Below are 20,747 nucleotides of genomic sequence, written 5' to 3'. Positions count from 1 at the left end.
GACTGGAGGCTGAGCTCTCTCAACTCAGGACTGGCAAGACCAGGCAGGAGGAGAAGGCAACTACACACACCACAATACCAGTCTCACATAACTCAACCACACCACTGAATCAAACACATAAACACACTAAGACATACTCGGAGGCTCTGAGTAAAAATTTACCTAAACAGCAGAGTCCTCCAAAGCAGACACCCAAGCAACTGCAAACTCAATACACCACACAAACAACACATAAACAACAAAATCAGTGTGCAAAGCAGTCACTGCCCTTAAGGCCAAATACAACACCAAACATACTTGTCATAGGTGACTCCATAGTCAGACACACTGACGTCCCGCTCACCAGACTGAGTAAGGAGAAGGTCACAGTAAGCTGCCTGTCGGGCGCTAGAATCCGCCACATAACGCAAGCACTCAGGTCTCTCAACAGCAGGTACAAGTACGACTCAGTCATTGTCCACGCTGGTGTCAACGACCTGAGACGCACCTCCTTGGACTACATGAAAAGAGACATTGAGGAGCTCTCTGATTATGTAGCCCAGGCAGGTATGACCCTGACCTTGAGCAGTATCCTACCTTCACCTAGAATGATGCCACAATACAGTGATAAGATGATCAGCTTTAATAATTGGCTTAAATTCTGGTGTCATTCAAAGGGGATCCAATGTCTGTCTGCCTGGGATGACATGCTGGACAAGCCACGCTGCTTCGCAAGGGACGGCTTGCACCTGTCACCCCTAGGCTTCCGGATATTGCCAAAGGCTCTTGCCACCCCCATAGTGCCGTTTTTAGGCAAGGCACAAATTCTAAACCTAACACCCTAGAACACAAAAAGGAAAAAACTAAGGGTAATGCTGCTCAATGCCAGAAGTCTCAATCTCAAGATGCACGACTCGAGGCCCTTCTCAGTATGGAGAACATCGATGTCTGTGCTGTGATAGAAACCTGGTTCAAGGCTCCTGAGAGCACCCCAGCACTATCAGGTTTCACCTCATATCATGCATTCCGGCCCCAAAATCCGGACAACACCAAGAAAGGAGGGGGGGGTGTCCATATTCATAAAGGACACCCACACCTCAAGGTTGGTGGCAACGCACGATGCATCGGAGACCATCCAGGTGCAATTAACCATAGGCAAGACTGCTCTGCAATTTGTAGCATGTTACAGGCCACCCTCTCAAACTCAGGAACCTCACATGGCCTTCCTGAAAACATTGGAGGGGATAAATGTATCTCCAAACACCATCATACTAGGTGACTTCAACTACCCTAATATAGACTGGGAACACTACTCAAGCCCAAACACTCTAGCCCAAAGGTTCCTGGAGTTCATAAACTCAAATGCCATGGAACAACTAGTCACCATCCCCACAAGAGGAGAAAACATACTTGATCTCATCATCACGAACATGGGATCACAATGTTCAACACCGGAAGTATACCCCTCACTGGTGAGATCAGATCATAAACTAATCTCGCTGGAGGTCCTCATCCCGCCCCCACCTGAAATAAAAAAGACCACAGTGGAAAACTTCTCAAAAGCCGACTTCACACTTCTAAAAACGAGTGTGGTCTCCTTTAAGGCCCCTGAGCCAGTGGTAAACATTACTCAAACCGCTGAATCACTTACAAATGCCTTCTACCAGCACCTACAGGACTGCATGGATCAGGCAATCCCAAACAAAACTAAGACTCTTTGTACCAAAGGCAAGCGCCCAGTCTGGTGGACCCCAGCCATAAACAAGCTCTACAACAAAAGGAGGAAGCTACTACAAGATAGAGCAAAATCCTTGAAAGGTAAGACACCTTTGATCATTATAAGTAAAAACTAAGAGCTCTCATAAAATCATCCAAGGCAAATTTTGAGAGAAAAATCGCCAAGGACTCAAAAGACAATCATAAGGCCTTCTTTAGCTATGTTAGAAACCTAGGAGGAAACTCCCAGATATGCTCAGAATTAGTTCAAAATGATGTGAAGATTACTGAACCTACACACATTGCCAACATACTGGCTGACAGGTTCAGTGCAAACTTCTCCCAAAAGGAGAGATCTATACCAGAGGATTGCAGCCCCCCAAACATCTCCAACGCCCAGGTGAGAACTGCTCTCTCCAAGGCAAAAAACACAGCATCCATGGGACCGGATGGTGTCCCCGGCTGTGTGCTCCACGAACTCAATGAGGAATTAAACCCGCAGTTAGGACAGCTGTTTAATCTTAGCCTCACCTCAGGATACGTACCCAAGGAGTGGCGCACAGCGACTGTGGTCCCACTTCACAAGGGCGGTGCCTCCACTGACCCTGGAAATTACCGTCCCATTAGCTTGACAAGCCTTATCTGCAAAGCCATGGAGAGGATCATAATGGAACTCATAAATAAAGACATAGGGAACTTGCAGGCTTTGGATCCAACCCAGTTTGGCTTTGTCAAAGGCAGATCATGCCTTTTAAACTTGGTTGACTTTTTCGAGACAGTCACCAAGGCCATTGATGAGGAAAGGCAGTCCATACAGCCTACCTTGACCTGGCAAAGGCCTTCACACAATACCCCACTCAGGTATCATCGAAAAACTCATCAGCTTGAATGTAAACCCATACATCACAAGATGGGTTGCAAACTGGCTAAGTGACAGAACCCACAGGGTCAGAGTTGCTGGAGCCATGTCAGACTCAAAGCCTGTCACAAGTGGTGTCCCACAGGGCTCAGTCCTGGGTCCACTCTTGTTCGGCATCTACTTTTCTGAAGTACAAGCAAACACAGGAGGGTTATGGCTGACAAAGTTTGCAGATGACTGCAAACTGGGTGCCATAGTCGAAAACACATCTGACACAGATATCCTTCAGAAGGGCCTCACAGAAACGGATAACTGGTGCCAGAGCCATGGCCTAAAGTTAAACGCCAAGAAATGCATAGTCATACCCTTCGGGAAAAACAAGGTTACCCCTAGCTACCATATAGGTGGCAATCCACTGAGCACAGAAGTAGTCATCAGGGATCTGGGGACCCAGGTTGACAGTAGCCTTCGCTTGACACTCATGTTGCTAAAGTAGTTAGGAAAACCTTCTACATTGCACACCTGATCATGAAGGGATTCACATCTAGATCAAGGGAGGTCATCGTCCCCTGTACTCATCACTCATTAGACCTATGATTGAGTACAATGCCCCATTCGGAATGTATCTGACCCGACACCTGCAGCAGCTGGAAAGGCCCCAAAAGTTCCTCACCAAAAGGATAAAGGGTCTCAAAATATGTCTTATGCTGCCCGACTGAAAGAACTCCAGCTCTATTCAGTCTCATACCGCTTGCTCAGAGGTGACCTGTGCCTGACATATAAGGCCATGTCAAACCCAGATTTGATGAATATGCTTCACCTCAAAAATCTAGATCCCTCAGAACCACAAGGGCGGGAGACTTAAACCTTGACACGGTTATTAATAGAACGTGCTGGAGGGACAGATTCATCACCCAGAGACTCCCTATGCTGTGGAACAAAATCCCGGTACATGTGAGGCAGAGCACCTCGCTGGCCTTGTTCAAGAGGAATCTTGACCAATGGATGGGAGATCGCAGATATACCCCAGGGATTACTTCAGTGTCACTGCTTGACAGAGGCACAACAAAATAATAGGCATAGTTTTATTCAAACTAAAGGGGTGGCGAAAGCCACATAACTATGGGCTAGGCTTATAAATGCCCTTGGGCAGATAGCCTAGTATGAACCTATGAATATCAAAGTTGAGGTTATTGTCAATTGTTATTCCTAGGAGTTTAGTAGTTGGGTTGGGGGAAATAAGTGTACCATTGTTAGATATGAGTGTGAAATGTAAGGGGGTGGACTTGCGGGTTAGTGAGAAGAGTAGCATTTTAGTTTTTTTGGGGGTTAAGAAGGAGGCAACGGTGAGTGAACCATTGTTCGACAGTATTAAATGCTTTCTGGGTTAGGGTATGTAATTCAGTTTGAGAAGTAGCTGAGCAGGTAATAGTAGAATCATTACTTGTGGGAAGCAAATACCTCATAAGGATTTTCATTTATACTGTATTCCTTGCCTAGGCCCTGATCACAACGTGCCTGGCTGTCGGTTTTGTGCTAGATTTAGCCAATGCACTATTAAGCGTCTGTATATTTTTTGCCTCAAAATACTTTGGAAACAGATTTAACTACCATGAAATGTCGTCAGATAGCAATCCGACTACTGGAGTACACAAAAAACACAAAGAAAAGGACAGACACAGACCGTCGAGGTCCAAAACTGATGACGAAGCTTCTCCTAAGCCAGTCACCGGTACTTGGGCGCTTTCACAGCCCCTGATACCCGTTACTTTAGAGTCGCAGGCCCCTACTGAGACCCATGTGGAGTTCGGCACGACGCGAGATTCTCCAAGTATTGTATCCACGGATGTCTCTCCCTCGGATGGGTCCGGAGCCACTGAGCAGGCGCCGGCTTCTGGGGGTGTATTCAGGCCTCAACATTTTTATATAAAACTGGCGCCAGCTTCAAAAATCAAAGACAAGAGCAATTTCTAAAGCTAAAAAACGATGCATGAGCCACGTGCACGGGCCTTTATGCCCAAAAAACAGATGATCAAAATGGCTGAAGACCTAATTACCTTGATCAGGGGTTCCCAACCCCCCTCCTGATAAGAGGCCTAGGCAAGACATTGATTATGAATCTTCAGATCAGGTTTCTATTTCTTCTGATCAGGAATTATCTATACCTCCCTATGAGGATTCTGATGCAGAGGAATCTATCCCATCTGCATCACCTCCTGAGGATTATTCATTTGGAGAAACCTTGCATACTTTGAGGGAGCATTTTCATTGGGAGAGTCAAGATTTCTCAGAATCAAAAAAGAGGCTCAGGGATTTCCTTCTTCTCCCTCAGCATAAGCCTTTAGCCATACCTCCTGTTTTAGACATTGTGGATGATGTGTTTTTGGAGTCAAGCTCGACTCCAGACTCCTTACCTCCGGCTCCCAGCAAGTCTGACAGATATTACAGGGTCCCTGATTCACACACATTTTTATTTAGAAACCCTGCTGCTGACCCTGAAACTATTTCACAGGGTCCAAAGGGGGTTAAGGCCTCTAGCAAAAAATCCTACCCCCTCTGACAGAGATTCAAGGGCACTGGATAGATGGGGAAAGAAGGTTTATACATCTGCAACCTTGGCAATTCGGGCTTTAAACTGCCAGTTTCATATGCTCAAATATCAACAACATGTTATGGGATTGCTGAAACAGAAAATGATGTTGATTTCTGAATGTGCAGAAAATAAAGCATTGCAGGAATTATTGCATACAGCAGAACAAGTTGGAAAGCATACTTTGCAATGTGTTTTTGATTCCTTAGAGACCTCCTGCAGGGCCGCAGTTACTGGATCTTTGATTAGGAGGCATGCCTGGCTAAAAGAGCAAAATTTGCCTGATCATGTTAAAGCTAAATTACTGGATGCACCTTTACAGCATGATACTCTGTTTGGTATTAAGGCAGTAGAGGTTTTAAAGAAAATGGAAGACAAAGCTAAGTCTATGCAAACTGTAAAAGACTTCTTACAAGTGCAGCCACCAAGATTCAGTAGACACTGGCCTACAAAAAATTGGTCCTTTCCTGTGTCCAACAGAGCTCAAAAGGGCAAATCCAGACGCCCTAAAGGTTCTAGATACCAGGCACAAGATTCTTACAGGTCAAAGCAATGGGGTGCTTCTACCTCCAAATCTGGAGGAGATAAAACGCAACTCTACAGAAAACAGTCTCAATGACTTCCCTCTGCCATCACCAAGCACTTACCTTTTGGCATCACCCTTAGGGGGAAAATTAGCACTTTTTGCTCAAAATTGGCAGTTAACCCAGAACATGTGGGTGCTAAACATAGTATCTCAGGGATACAGATTCCACTTCCATACTCTGCCAATGGCAAACGGTTGGCCGGATCTGCCAAAAAATCAATGGGCAGAGGCACAGAAACAGGTTACGTCCCTCATGGATAATGGGGGCTATTCAGCCAGTACCAGAACAGGAAAAAGGACAAGGTTTTTATTCAAGACTGTTCTTGGTACCCAGAAAAGACGAGGCCTGGTGCCCAATACTGGACTTAGCAGTTTTGAACACATACCTGGACATTCCAAAATTCAAAATGCTAACTTTACAGCACCTTCTGCCCATGTTGGGCAAGAATGCTTGGCTGGTGACATTAGATCTAAAAGAGGCATACCTGCGTATCCCAATAAGGGAGACGTGCAGAAGATACCTCCGTTTCAAGGCTGGCTGTATGCATTACCAATTCTCTGCGCTGCCCTTTGGCTTATCTACTGTGCCCAGGGTCTTTACAAAATGCCTGGCACCAGTAATTACATTTTGCAGACAAAAAAGTATACAAATTTATCCTTACTTGGACGACTGTCTCATTCAAGCAGAGAACAAGGACATTCTTCTTCAGCACCTGGCATTTGTGAAAAGGCTTCTAACATGCCTAGGGTAGACAATAAACAAAAAGAAATCACAACTGGTACCCTCTCAAAAGATAACATTTCTGGGTGCAAGCTTGAATACAACTGCCCAGATGGCTTTCCTCACGCCAGACAAACTAAGGCAACTGACTACTTACTTCAAACTGATGGCAACAAAAACCCAGTTATCTGCAAGACAAACTCTGCAGGCTTTGGGATTCATGGCATCCTGCATCCTACTAATTCCATATACAAGACTGCTCATGAGGAAAATACAGTGGTACCTAAAAAGTTTATGGAGTCAGCATTGTCACAGTCTGGAAGCAATGATTCCTCCCATTCCCTGCCTACAACAGGAGTTTCTATGGTGGGCAAAGGCATGTCACCAGAATATGAGATGGGCTTTCACTCTACCCCCTGCCAGCCAAACCTTAACAACAGATGCATCAGATTATGCATGGGGGGCCCACCTGGTGGGAAGATGCATTTGGGGCATATGGACCACAAAACAAATGGATCTGCATATCAGTCAAAAAGAGATGTTAGCTGTTCAAAATTCCCTGACAGCCTTCAAGGACTTACTTCATCCAGGACAACTACTGATACAGACTGACAGCACCACGGTGATGTGGTATATAAACAAGCAGGGGGGCATGCAGTTATATCATGCCACAAAAACAAATGCTTAGAATGGCTGAAGACCTTATTAACCCAATTAGGAATTGAGTTTCATTCTGATTTTACAGATCGAGTCAGATGACTCTGACCCTTCTGATTATCAGGACATGCCCTTATCAGCCTACGAAGATTCAGATGTAGAGGAATTCATTCCCTCTGCCTACCCTCCAGTGGATTTTTCTTTTGGTGAAATCTTGCATACTTTGAGAGCATTTCTGCTGGGCATGCCAGGACTACCCTCAGTCCAAAAGGAGACTCCAAGAAGTTTGAGTTGCCTCAGCACAGGCCTCTAGCTATATACCCCCTGTCCTGGATGTTGTAGATGATGTCTTCATGGAATCCAATCTTACTCCAGACACTTTACCCCTGGCCCCTAGAAAACCTGACAAGTACTACAGAGTAACTGATTCTCATAAATTTCTCTTCAGGAGTCTTACTGTAGATCCAGAGACCATTTCCTAGGGACCTAAAGGTATTAAGGCTACTACAGCCAAAAACCCTACCCCTTCAGACAGATATTCCAGAGCTTTAGACTGATGGGGTAAAAAGGTATATACCTCTGCAACTCTTGCCATCAGGGCATTGAATTGCCAGTTTCACATGTTGAAGTACCAGCAACATATTATGATACTAATTAAAAAAAAACGGGGTTACTTCCAGATTGTGCAGAAAATAAAGATTTACAAGAGTTAATGCATTCTGCAAACCAAGTTAGTAAGCATACTTTGCAGTGTGGCTTTGATGCCCTAGAAGCATCTTGCAGGGCTGCTATCATTGGGTCTGTACTGAGTAGGCATGCTTGGCTGAAGGAACAAACCTTGCCAGATCATGTCGAATCAAAATTACTAGACACTCCTTTAAATAAGGATGGTTTGTTTGGCACCAAAGCAGAAGAGGGTCTTAAAAAAGAAAAGGAAGAAAAAGCTAAATCTATGAAAACTGTTAAAGAATTTTTACAAGTGCGGTCACCTAGATTCATTAGGCATTGGCCTTCTAAAAACTGGTCCTTTCCAGCCCCTTCCAGGCCTTCTCAGTCCAAACCCAGGGGAAACAGGCCACCCATACTACAGTCTCTGGGTATGCAGAGATCTAAACAATGGAGTGCTCCCACCTCAAAAACAGGGAGTGGTAAGCCACCCCCTTATGGAAAAAGCTCGCAATGACTTTTCAGTTATCCTTCCCAGCCCTGCCCAATTACTTGTGCCCCTAGGAGGAAAACTTTGTCCTTCATGCAAAAAAACTGGATGTCCATTACTCTACACCTAAACTCTATTGGTCCTAAACATTTTATCCCAGGGGTACAGATTCTACTCCCATACACTGCCAACCCCAAGCAGGTTTCCAGACCTTCCTCCAAACCAGTGGGCAGAGGCTCAAAAGCAAGTACTTTCCCTGCTCAATATCAGAGCTATTCAACCTGTTCCAGTAGAACAAAGGGGGCAGGGTTTCTACTCCAGACTTTTCCTGGTACCCAGAAAAGAGGGCTCTTGGCGCTCAGTCCTGGATCTATCAATTCTCAACACTTTCTGGTGATCCCAAAATCCAAGATGTGTACCCTGCAACAGCTTCTCCCTATGTTAGCCAAGGATGCCTGGTTAGTCACTCTAGACTTAAAAGAAGCTTATTTGCACATCCCCATCAGGGAATCGTGCAGGAAATATCTATGCTTCAGGGCAGGCTATATGCACCATCAGTTCTCTGCACTTCCCTTTGGCTTCTCTACTGCGCCCAGGGTATTCACAAAGTTTCTGGCTCCAGCCATTGCATATTGCAGGCAGAGAAATATCCAAATTTTCCCATACTTGGACGATTGCCTAATTCAGACGGACAGTCAGGAATTGCTACTTCAGCACCTGGCATTTGTAAATAGCCTTCTCACTTCATTGGGGTACACCATCAACGAAAAGAAATCTCAACTGGTGCCCAGTCAAAAGATTGTATTCCTGGGAGCAAGCTTGGACACAACTTCCCAGATGGCATTTCTCACTCCAGAAAAACAGGTCTATCTGACTAACTACTTCAAACAAATGGCCACCCTAACCCTGCTATCTGCAAGGAAAACACTGCAAGCCCTAGGGTTCATGGCCTCATGTATTCTGCTAATTCCATATGCAAAGACTGCATATGAGAAAACTTCAATGGTAAGGCCAAGTCAGCATTGGTACACATTCTTACTCAGTCTGACAACAGTGCCACCCTGGCACTTTCACCAGACTACTACCTTGCTGTGTCAGCAGGAGAGGCAAATTTTGCATCCACAGTTGCAAACCCTAAACCTTGCAGCCTGGCTTTATCCCCTGAATACACCACCAGCAACCCTCAGCAAACAGGTGCTGGATGTCATTCTTGAAGCCAGAAGGCCTAGTACTAGGAATTTCTATGCTGAAAAGTGGAAAAGATATTGTTCTTGGAATTGGTCTCGAGGAAAGGACACAGCAGTGCCCTCCTTACCACTAATCCTGGATTACCTAGCAGAGCTACTCCACCGAGGCCTATCCTTCTCCATAAGATTCATGCCACTGCCATCTCAGCATTATAATACTGAGCCACCTCTATTTTCTCACCCTGTCATCAAACAGTTCCTGAGAAGGGCTAACCACTTAAGGCCCCCTAGGAGAGCACCCTCCCCTGCCTGTGACCTTAACTTTGTACTGAAAAAGCTCACACTTTCCCCTTTTGAACCTGCTGCTTCAGCAGTTAAAATTCCTCTCTTGGAAAACGGCCTTGCTTTTAGCCATAACTTCAGCAAGAAGAGTGTCCGAGTTACAGGTGCTAATGGCTGTGGAACCCTTCATTATTTTCCATGCTGACAGGGTTTCCCTCAGGACTAACCTGTCCTTTATGCCTAAGGTGGTCTCCAGTGTGGCTCTAAACCAAGCCATCCATTTGCCAACCTTCCCCTAATCCTCAAAATAAAGGGGAGAGGATCCTGCACTCCTTGGTTGTGCACAGACAGCTCAGATTCTACCTTGACAGGACCAAACCTTTCAGAAAATCTGACCAGCTGCTAGTCAGCTTTGATACAGGGGCAGAGGGCAAGGCCATTTCAAAACATACCATTTCCAAATAAATAGCACACTGCATCCATTTCTGCTATAAGCACCATGGAAAACCTACCCCACAGGGGATCAGACCACATTCCATTAGGGGCTACTTCCACCTCTATAGCATTTCTCAGGGAGTCCCTACCAGGGACATTCTGGAAGCTGCAGCCTGGAGTTCTGTACACACCTTCAAGCATTACCACTAACCTATTTTTCCTAAATCCAGAGCTGAATTTGCTACAGCAGTCTTACAAGGCCTGCTAGCCAGCCCTAACGCTTCTTGACTGCCTCCACCCTTCCTCAGCTTTGGGAATCAACCCAAGTGTGATGACTGCAACAGTGAAACATGAAGAACATAGTATAGTTGTGTACACCTACCATAAATGTAGATGTTCGAGTGTATTCACTGTTGCAGTCCTGGTCTCCCTTCTTCCAGCCCCCAGTTTTTCTCTATCCTTTCTACCCCTCCTCTCTATGGCCATTTTTACTGGCAATGGTATTTACTTTTTACTGGTGGTGTTCCCCACCATATACTAGCTTCCTATTTGGGGGCTCCTGACATTTGGGGCAAGAAAAATTGATGTAATGGCGTTGGCTGCCTGTTTTATACTGCTGATGTCATGGAAGAAGCGACAGCATCCGACGCAAAAATTACAAGTCTCTGTTATTCGGACCGACTGAGGGCTACATGCAGGCAGATAACCCAAGTGTGATGACTGCAACAGTGAATACACTAGAACATCTACATTTATGGTGAGTGCACACAACTGTACTTTCTAAGCCACCCTTCTGTGGCAAAAACTCCCAGTGACTCCCCCTCCCTCCTCTGCCCTCTCTTCACTCACCAAAAGTTTGGAGGAAGGCTCTCCCTCTTCAAAGAAAATTGGCTTTCTGTTGCAAAGGACCAATGGGTCTTAAAGATCATTATTCAGGGATACAAATTCTCTTTCAGTGAGCTCCCAATTCCAAGAGGATACCCAGACTTGCCTCCAAGTCAGTGGGCAGAGGTATTAAAACAGGTCCAAACTCTCTATCCCAGGGGGCAGTAGAACCTGTCCCCTCAGATCAAACAGGCAAGGGATTTTATTCCGGACTATTCCGTGTTCCCAGAAGAGAGGACACTTGGTGCCCTGTCCTGGATCTATCCATTCTGAACACCTCCTTGGTGGTCCCCAGATTCAAAATGCTAACTTTGCAGCAGCTGCTGCCTATGCTGACAAAAAATGCTTGGCTAGTAACCCTAGACCTAAAAGATTCCTACCTCCACATCCCCATAATGGAATCCTGCAGGGAATTCCTGCACATCAGAGCAGGATCACAACATTTTCAGTTCTCTGCGCTGCTCTTTGGCTTGTCTACTGCACCCAGAGTATTCACAAAATGCTTAGCCCCGGCCATAGCATTTTGCAGACAGAGAAATATACAGGTTTACCCTTAACTAGACGACTGCCTCATTCAGGTAGAGTGCAATGAAAAGCTGCTCCAGGGCATTCTTTGTCAAATCCCTCCTAACTTCCCTAGGGTTCACCATCAATGAGACGAAATCGAAGCAAACACCCTCCAGGGAAGATCATTTTCTTGGGATCACTGCTAGACACATCATCCCAAATGGGCGTCCCTGTCCCCAGAAAAGCAGGGCTTCCTGTCTCTCTGCTTTACACAGCTGGCTTCCAAAAGTCACCTCACTGCGAGGAAATTCCTGCAAGCCCTGGGGTACATGGCATCGTGCATCCTTCTAATTCCTCTGGCCAAGCTTCACATGAGAAAACTTCAGTGGTGGTATCTAAAGAGCCTTTGGTGTCAGCACTCTATCTCTAGAGACCTCTCTCCCTCTGATCCCATGTACAAGGGCCGAGTTCCTCTAGTGGGCAGGGGCCTGTGCCAAGAACAAGGGTCTTCTCTTAATCCTCTGCCCTACTGGCCAGACCATTACCACCAATGCCTCAGACATTGCTTGAGGTGCTGACCTAGTAGGCAGGTGCACCCATGGTCTTTGAGATACCCAGCAACCTTCCCTTACACATCAATCGGAAAAAAAATGATGGCAGTACAAAAGGCTCTGACATCCTTCAAATAACATCTCAGGCCAGGAGTACTTCTTATAAAAACAGAGAACACCACAGTAATGTGGTATATCAACAAACGGGGGGGGTCCCAATCTTACCCTTTGTGCAGGCTAGCCGTGAACCTCTGGCTGACAGCCACCTCCATGAGTCTACATCTAATTGCCCAATACCTACCAGGGGTCAACAACACCCTGGAAGATCACCTAAGCATAAGCTTACTGGACCCCCACGAATGGGAGCTCCACAGGAAAATCTTTCTGCAAATCACTCAGGAGTGGGGGACTCCGGAGGTGGATCTGTTTGCTTCACACACCCAACCACCAGCTGGAAAAATTCTGTACCAAGTAGTATCACCAACTAGCGTGGAAGGTGGATGCCTTGACCTTCTCCTGGAACTCCCTCTTTGTGTACGCGTTCCCTCCTCTGCTTCTTATTCCCAAGGTGTACTGATCAGATTAAGTGAGGTGAGATTGGCCCAGACAGCATTGGTACCCCTTACTGCGCAGCCTAACTTTACAGCCTCACAAGCAGCTTGCCTTGATCTCGGACCTCTTGACCCAGGTAGGTGGAGGATGATACTGCACCCAGACTTGCAGACTCTCAATCTTTCAGCATGGTTAATACTTTAAAAGCAAACGAGTTCCCTGTTAAATAAGCAGGTCCTAGACATTATCGAAGGTAGGTACTAGGCTATCGGCCATAGGACCTATACAAGCCTAGCCATATTGATTCCCTCACTATTGCTTCCCACAAAAATTTACTTTCCTGGACCCCTGTCTAGCAGGGCTACTGATGTGATCCCCGGGGTGAATTTCCTATCTCCCATCCAATTGTCAAGGTTCCTCTTGAAGAGGGCCGTTGAGGCGCTCTGCCTGACATGTATGGGCAGCCTATTCCAGAGTATGGGGAGTCTCTGGGTCAGGAACCTATCCCTCCACCATGTTCTATTCATTGTGATGACAAAGTTAAGATCCCTGGAGCGTTTGGTTCTGAGGGATTGGGATTTCTTTAAGTGTAGCAGGTCCAACAACTCTTGAGTTTGATATGGCCTTATATGTTAGGCAGAGTTCGCCTCTGAGTAGGTCATATGCAACAGAGTATAGCTGGAGTTTCTTTAGATGGTCAGCATAAGGTGTCTGCTATAGGCCTGTGATTCTTTTTGTGAGGTATTTCTGTGGCCTTTCTAGTTGTTGCAGATGTCTTGTGAGGTGCATACCAAATGGGGTATTATATTCTGTAATGGGTCTAATGATGGCTGAGTATAGAGGGACAATGACCTCCTTTTTTGTGGATGAAAAGCCCTTAGTGATGAGGTGCGCCACGTAGAAGGATTTTAACTGTTGTGGCTATGTAGTTATCAAAGGTGAGACCACTGTCCACCTTTGTCCGTAGGTCTCTTATCACACTTTTGGTGTTTAGTGTACTGCCACCTATGTGGTAGTTCACAGGTGCGTTGTTTTTCCCAAAGGGGACAACTGTACATTTTTTGGCATGTAGCTTGTGCCCATGGTACTGGCACCAAGCTTCTGTTTCTGTAAGGCCCTTTTGTAGAATATCCACATAATTTGGGGGATTCATTAATGGCTCCCATCTTGGTCATCTGCGAACTTTGTAAGCCAGAGTCCCTTAGTGTTGGCCTGTACTTCAGAGAAGTAGATGCCACACGAGTGGTTCCAAGACTGAACCTTGTACACCACTTGTCACTTGTCTGGAGCTGGATTTGGAGTCTGCTACTTTTACAGTGCGTGTTCTGTCAGTAAGCCAGTTTGCCAACCATCGAGTGATGTAGGGTTTAATGCCCAACTTAGTAATTTTATCTATGATTCCATAGTGGTGGATAGTATCGAAAGCCTTGGCAAGGTCCCAAGTAGGCTGTGTGAACCACCTTACCTTCATCCACGGCTCTGGAAACTGATTTGAATAAGTCTATCAGGTTCAGGAGGCAAGATTGGCCCTTCACGCACCCAAACTGGGTGGAGTCCAGTGTTTGAAGGTTGCCAATGTCTTTGTTTATAAGTTCCATGGTAATACCGTTCCATGGCCTTGCAGATCAGGCTTGTCAGACTGATGGGACAGTTCCCGGGATCCAAAGTGGATCCTCCCTTGTGGCGGGGATGACTGTAGCTGTGTACCACTCTGTGGGCATGAAGCCTGAGGTGAGGCTATGATTAAACATGACACATACGTGAGGTGCCATTTCATTTTGTAGTTCATGCAGTATGCAGCCCGGGATTACATCTGGTCCCATGGATGTTGTATTCGTGGCTTTGGAGAGTGTTTGTTTTTTTTTTTTTTTTTTTTTTTACCTGAGTGGCCGTGATTACCAGAATTTGGCATTCTTTCGGTATTGAGATGTCTCCTTTAGGGGGTGAGAGGGGGGTGAAGTTGGCACTGAATCTATCTGCCAGAAGGCCTAGCACCAGAAGATCTTGCACAGGGAAATGGAAATGATTCTGCTTCTGGAGCCAGTCCAGAGGGGCCAGTATTTTACATCCTTCCATTTCTCTCCTCTTGGATTACATAGCAGAGTTGCTCAAAAGTGGCCTCTCCTTCTCTTCTATTCAAGTCCATCCCTCAGCCATGTCGGACCATTACAATTCAGACCTACCCCTCTTCTCTCATCATTTGATTAAACAATTCCTCAGAGGGGCTTCTAATTTCAGACCTCCTAGAAGGCCTTTCACGCCAGTCTGGGACCTGAATTATGTTTTAGAAAAACTAACCTTCCCTCCTTTCGAACCTGCTGCTTCAACAGAATTGAAATGCCTCTCTTGGAAGACTGCCTTCCTACTAGCTATCACCTCAGCCAGAAGGGTTTCAGAACTTCAGACACTCATGGCTGCTGAGCCCTTCATCATTTTCCATGCATTCATGGTCTCCCTGAGGACTAACCCCTCCTTTATGCCCAAGGTGGTATCTGATGTGACCCTCAACCAGGCCATACACCTATCCACCTTCTTTCGCAACCCTCAAAACAAGGGGGAAAGAATTCTGCACTCCCTAAATGTGCACGGACAACTCCGATACTATCTGGACCGTACTAAACCCTTCTGCTTGTCAACTTTGCCCCAGGGGCAGAGGGGGAAGCCCATTTCCAAATGGATATCGCACTGTATCCATTTCTGCTACAGTCTACATGGGGAATCCTCCCAAGTCTGTTAGTACCCATTCCACTAGGGCAGCCTCCACTTCCACAGCCTTCCTCAGAGGAGTCCCCACCAGGGATATCTTGGAAGCTGCCACCTGGACTTCTGTCCATACCTTTACAAAGCATTACCACCTACCTCTTTTTTTTCTAAGTCTAGGGCAGGGTTTGCCTCTGCAGTTCTGCAGGACTTTCTGACCCCTAAGCAGGGCTCTTACCTATCCTTCTGCCCCTCTTTACCTTATCTTAGCCAACAGGACCACTTTACCTTATTTTCTTGTGCTTCTTATGGGTTAGGGCAAGAAAAACTGATGTAGTGACGTCGGCTGCCTTGCTTTATAGCACTGACGACCTGACGTAAGACTACAGGCGACTGTAGCTGACACAGAACAACATTGACTCTGGTATTTGGGCCAGCCGAGGGCTACCACAGCAGGGATAACCCACAGGTGATGACTGCAATAGTGAATACACTCAAAACCTCTACATTTATGGCAAGTGTGTACAACTGTACTTTCTGACTTCTATCCTACCCACAACTCTGCTCAGCTCCCCTCTCCTGCCTGAATTACCCTAGGTCTCATTTGCTCCCTGCCTTACCAGTGTATGTTTTCAAGTTTATGCATTGTATTTTCATAGGCTTAGTTGTTATGTACTTAGGATTGCATAGATTGTTTCAACAAAAAACTTGTAGCTAGTTTAAATAGTTTAAGATAACTTGTTATATCAAAATAGTTAGTACTTTTTTTCTACAACTTGAAGCTTGTAGACTTTTCCAACATTAGAAGTGCTCTCCCTGTTGGCATAAAATCCTGCCTCTAGACCCCCACTTGCAGTGTGTATACTGCTTGTGGCCTTCCCACTTGCAGGATTCTAATATTTGTGCTGCATTTGGCCTCAGGGCCCTCCATGGAAGAGAAAAGAAACTCATTTTGAAAGGGCCCCCCCCCCTGCTCTGAGGGAGGGCTCAAAATGTCTTTGGATCTGCATTGCATATTTTATTTTGGAAAAGGTTTCCCATTTTGAAAGGGGAGGAAATTTGGAAGACTACCTGTTGTATAGGGAGGCTATATGGGTATTTGCTATTGAATCAAAACACCGGTCCTTTCCTGCACCTAGCAGAAAGGGGCAAGGTAAGCCCCGCAGAGGCAAGACCACCCAGACACGTATCCCAGGGACAGCAGAGAGCCAAACAGTGGACCACTCCAAAGTCAGAGAGTTCTAAGCTATCCCTCTGGGGCAAAAACTCTCAATGGCTCCCTCTCCCCCACTCTGCCCTCTTTTCACTCACCAAATACTAAGAAGAGGCTCCCTCTGATTAGAAAATTGGCTTTCTACAACAAAGGACCAATGGGTCTTAAAGATCATTTTTTGGGGATATAAATTCTCCTACTAACTTCCAATTCCAAGAGGGTACCCTTACCTCAAAATCAGTTGACAAAGTCATTGAAACAAGTCCAAGATCTTTTATCCTAAGGGGCAGTAGAGCCTGCCCTCGCAGATCAAATGGGCATCTGCTTTTATTCCAGACTTTTCCTTGTTCCCAGGATAGTGTGTACTTGGCGCCCTACCCTGGATCTATCCATTCTGAACACCTTCCTGGTGGTCTCCAAATTCAAAATGCTGACAGAAAATGCCTGGTTAGTTACCCTACATCTAAAAGATGCCTACCTCCACATCCCCGTAAAGGAATCCTGCAGGAAATTCCCATGGTTCAGAGTAGGCTCACAACACTTGCGGTTCTCTGTGCTACCATTTGCCTTATCTACTGCTCCCAAATTCACCAAATGCTTAGCTCTAGCCATAGCCTTTTGCAGACAGAAAAATACAAAAATTTACCCTTATCTGGATGACTGCCTCATTCAGGCAGATGGCAAAGAAAAGCTCTTCAGGGACTTCCTCTTTGTCAAAACCTTCCTAACCTCCTTAGGGTACACCATCAACTAGAAGAAATCGAGGCAAACACCCTCCTGGAAGATCATTTTTCTTGGGAGCACTGCCAGACATAGCATCCCAAATGGCCTTCTTATCCCCAGAAAAGCAGAGTTTCCTGCCTCTCTATTTTACCCAGCTGGCTCCCAGAAGTCACCTTACCGTGAGGAAGTTCTTGCAAGCTTTGGGGTACATGGCATCTTGCGTTCTAATTCCTGCAGCCAGGCTTCATATGAGAACTTCAGTGGTACCTAAAGAACTTTGGTGTCAGCACTCTCAACCTCTAGAGACCACTCTACCTCTTATCCCCTAAATAAGATCCGAGTTTCTCTGGTAGGCAGGAGCTTGTGCCCAGAAAAAGTCTTTCTTCAACCTCTGTCCAACTGGGTAGACAATTACCACTGACGTCTCAGACATAGCTTAGGGCGTTCACCTAGAAGGCAGGTGCACCCATGGTCTTTGGAATGCCCAGCACCTTCTCTTACACATCATCCAGAAGGAAATGAGTGTCCAAAAGGCGCTGAGATCCTTCAAACCCCATCTCAAGCCAGGGCTTCTCCTTATCAAAACGGACACCACAGTAATGTGGCACATCAACAGACGGGGGGGACCCAATCTTACCCTCTCTGCAGGCTAGCCATGAACCTCTGGCTGACAGCCTCTTCCATGGGACTATACCCCATAGTCCAACACCTACCAGGGATCAACAACACCATGGCAGACCACTTCAGCAGAAACTTAATGGACCCCCAGCAATGGTAGCTCCACAGAAAAATCTTTACAAATTACTCAGGTGTGGGGGACTCCGGAGGTGGATATCTTTGCTTCGCATCTCAACCATCAGCTGCAAAAATTTCTGTACCAGAAATATCACCTCCTAGCGTGGAAGGTGGATGCCTTGATCTTCCCCTGGAACACCCTCTTTGTGTACGCATTCCTTCCTCTGCCTCCTATTCCCAAGGTACTGATCAAATAAGGGAGGAGAGACCAAAGGCTATCCTCATTGCTCCAGATTGGCCCAGACAACATTGGTACCCCTTACTGCGAAGCCTTACCTTACAGCCTCCCAGGCAGCTTCCCTGATCTTAGACCTCTTAACTGAGGTGTGGGGGGGATGCTGCACCCAGACTTGCAGACTCTCAAACTATCAGCATGGCTAATACTCTAAAGGCAATCAAGGGGCCCCTGTTAAGCACACAGGTCCTAGACATTATTACAGAGGCCAAGAAGGCCTAGCACCAGAAAATCAAGCAGGAAAATGGAAGAGTCTGCTCCTGGAGCCAGTCCACAGGGGGCAACACCTCCACATCCTTTCATCCCTCTTATCCTGGACTACCTAGCAGAGCTACTTATTAGTGGCGGCTTCTTCTCCTGTATTAAAATCCACACCTCAGCCATTCCAGCTCATTTTTGATACAGAAACAGCCCCTCTTCTCCAGTCCTTTGATTAAACAATTCCTCAGAGGAACTTCTAATATCAGACCTCCCAGAATGCCACCCACTCCAGCCTGAGACCTGAATTATGTTTTGGAAGAACTACCTTTATTTATTTATTTAGGTATTGACATTTGTTAACCGGGTCAGTCCAGCTGGGTTTGTGGCCCATTTTCAGTGGAGACCCTAGGAGAAAAGCTCTGAGAAAAAAATACACTTTAAAAATAAATGCAAAAACAGTTTTATAATACCTTAAGTAATAAACATACGGAGATATTACAGACAAAAAATACTTAAGTCAAGGGAATAAACTAATTATAATTATGTAGAGTAGCTAAGTATATACATATGTACAAGAAAAGCATTCGGCAGATATGGTTAGGCGACATGGTACAAGTAAGCATGTACTAACTGGGAAGAAAGCCTATATAGAAAGAAATAGATGGAGGAGGAGGACTTACGGTGGGGCTTGACAGGAGCAAGTTTTGGAGTTGAGTAAATGAAGCTTAAGTTTCTCCTTGAAGTGAGATGGGTGTATAATGCTACAAATGTCTCTAGGAAGTTTGTTCCAAGCTTGGGCCACAGAGTACTTGTAAAGGAGTTTACCCACTGCTTTTTTGGGATAGTATGTTTGTAATAGTTGCTGATTTGAAGCCCTGAGGGTACGAGGTGGAGAGTACATGGTGATGAAGGATGAGAGAGCAGGACATGCTAGAAGTTTATAGACTATAGTATGTAACATTTGCAGTTGGGCTAACAGCAGTAAATGTGGGAATTCAAGCCAGTTGAGAGAGTTTAGGGGTAGGCAGTGATGAGTGTTATAGGGAGAGTTAGTGATAAATTGCCCTATCTTATGATAAGTTTGCTGGAGTTTGTTTAAGGTAGTAGTTTGAATATGGGTGAGCACAGGGGCAGCATAGAGAAGGGAGGAGAGGAGGAGGGCTTGAGCTAGGGTGAGTTTGGAATTAGTAGTTAAGAATTTCTTATGGCAATATAGTAAACCAAGCTTTTGGTTTGTCTTTTTTATACACTGTAGAATGTGCAAGTTAAATTTGAGTTCATCATCAATGATGACCCCTAGGTGTTTAGTGTGGGATTCTGGTTGAATAGTAGTGTTATTTGAGGATGTAATGGCAACGGAGGATTTGTGGTGTTCTAGAGATTGAGAGAGAAATAGTAAGAGTTTGGTCTTTTAGGGTTAAGGATGAGGAGATTGGTAGATAACCAGTGATGTTCTTCGTGTTTCACTGTTGCAGTCATTACATTTGGGTTATCTACTTGCAGGTAGCCCTCAGTCTGTCTGATTAGCAAAGTCTTGGGTCCTGCATCGGTTGCTGTCCCTTCTTCCATGACGTCAGGTCGTCAGGGGTATAAAACATGCAGCCGATGCCATTACATCAGTCTTTCTTGCAGTGCGGTGCCCAAAGCAGAAGCAGTTGGCAAGTGCCGGTTGGCTGACTCTTAAAATTTTTGTTTTTGAGTTTCAGAACCGAAGTCTTCAACTAAAGCTAAGTACCCCATTGGGGAAACTTTTTCTTGCTCCTTACCGATGTCAGTAAAAGTTAATAATTGCATTACTTGTGAAAAGCAAATACCTCACAAAGATTTTCATTCATACTGTAGTCCTTGCCTAGGCCCTGACCACGACATACCTTGCTGTCGGTTTTGTGCTTTATTTAATCAGCGCACTATCCATCGTCTGTATGTTTGCGCTTCCAAATATTTAGGTTCTCTGTTTAATTATCCAGAAATGTCATCGGTTAGCCATCCGACTACCGGGATTCTGAAAAAGCGCAAAGGTAAAGACAGAGACAGGCCGCTGAGGTCCAAAGCTACCAACAATGCTTCTCCTAAGCCAGTCGCCAGTTTGCCGGTACTTAGTGAGGTGCGTTCGCAGCCCCTTATAACTGCTACTTCTGACTTGCAGGCCTCTACTGAGACCCATTCAGAGTCCGGTATGCCTTGAGATGCTTCAACTGAGGAACCTGCGGATGTCAC

General features: G+C 45.7%; 1 protein-coding gene across 1 annotated transcript in view; it reads left to right on the top strand.

The window, feature by feature from the left end:
* Positions 1 to 20,747, top strand: part of CHD8 (chromodomain helicase DNA binding protein 8) — a gene marked incomplete in the record, with an annotated part of 4,119,653 nt that overhangs the window by 372,138 nt on the left and 3,726,768 nt on the right.

Source organism: Protopterus annectens, chromosome 16.part0 (assembly GCF_019279795.1).
Source record: "Protopterus annectens isolate FY-2018-M chromosome 16.part0, PAN1.0, whole genome shotgun sequence".
Classification (NCBI taxonomy): Eukaryota; Metazoa; Chordata; order Ceratodontiformes; family Protopteridae; genus Protopterus; species Protopterus annectens.
This window is presented reverse-complemented; position numbering and strand designations above follow the sequence as displayed.